Here is a 1,562-nt window from a genome sequence, read left to right on the forward strand (position 1 = left end):
TGCTCCCTTCCTAGGTTTGACAACAAAACAAAGTAGGAAAGGCAGCCATGGATCAGTCAACACAGAAAGTCAACTGAACATAAACATACTTCATTTCATAAATATGTAATTAATCATGTAATTATGTAAATGTGCATAAATAGCACAGTAAAGTGACAGTAATAACTCTAAATTTGTAAGGGTTAATTGGCTCATTCCAAATAGGAAAATCATTCCTAATAAGGAGTAATTACATCCTTCTTCAATGGCTCTTTGTCATTTTTGTTTCACAGACTGTAAATATAACCAAACTAATCTGTCCCACAGCTACCTAAATGTTAATGTAGAGCTGCCTCATACAACTGGCCCTCCTCCTGTGAACACATATATTGTCCTACTGATTTAGTATTTCTTGTAAGTGTAATATTAATGGTGGTTGCCGTCAATGCTGTCAGTGCAGGAGTGTTAATAAAAGCACAGGCATAAAGAACGATGCCATTAAAAACAGGAGCATCTCGTCCTAGGAACCTTGTTAGAAATTTTGTAATGCCGCACAATGAAAATTTCCCTTCTTGCAGAGCCAAAATGGCTGGCAGAGCCCATCTGAGCACAAAGCCATTTGCCATTCAAGTATTCTCTGTGGTGAGAAAGGGCCCGGGAGCGCGTGTTTTCACTCTGTTATGTCGTTGGCCTGAAGACAAGCTGTCTGCCTGCTGAAATCTCGCTAGTTCAAATAGTCAAGTGGAGATAAAGAGAGTGAAAGGCATTGCTATGCTCTGCCACATTTCTGTGAGAACTCCACAAATTTCAAAAGATCAAAAAGCACCACGTCACTTTGCCTCCGAGCAATCTCTACATTATGAAGTTTAATCCCTGCTGATCTGCATCGATAATTACGGCGACAGAGGCTAGTGCTATTCCTCCATTAATGCTAATTATATCTCCAGCATTGGTAATCCTTTTAATAATCATCAGATAGGCGCTGGAGTCAGAGCGAGGATAATAAGCATCGGGGGGGTTGGCGAGGAATTAGACGGGCGCTTTTCAGCATCGCAGTCGAGATATGAACTTGTATTGGAAGACAGCTAAGAACAATAGCTGCATAAAGCATAAAGTGTGTGTGTGAGTGTGTGTGTGTGTGTGTGTGTGTGTGTGTGTGTGTGTACCTGTCAGTAGCCACAGCATGCCTCACCTCCTTAACACATTCACACATGCTATTTATTTGCACATATGAAATCCCACGAAGACAACAGTGTACCAGGCTCAAAGACAGCCTGTTGAGAAGCACCCTGTCAACAAACTTCAAACTTTCAGCTAACATGTGAGGGACAGAGAGAGAGAGAGAGGGGGGGGGTGGGAGAGAGAGCAAGAGACAGCAGGAGAAAGAGCAAGAGAGAGAGAGGGAGCGAGGGCAAGAGAGAGAGAGAGAGAGAGAGAGAGAGAGAGAGAGAGAGAGGTGTAAGAGACTTTTGGCCAGAGCTAGGGCCAGACAATACCAGCAGACCTGATCTAGTATGCTACCCCCCCTACCCACACACACACACACACACACACTCCTCCCCTCTCCTTCTCATATCCATCTC

The sequence above is a fragment of the Pygocentrus nattereri genome, chromosome 15, assembly GCF_015220715.1.
Source record: "Pygocentrus nattereri isolate fPygNat1 chromosome 15, fPygNat1.pri, whole genome shotgun sequence".
Lineage (NCBI taxonomy): Eukaryota > Metazoa > Chordata > Actinopteri > Characiformes > Serrasalmidae > Pygocentrus > Pygocentrus nattereri.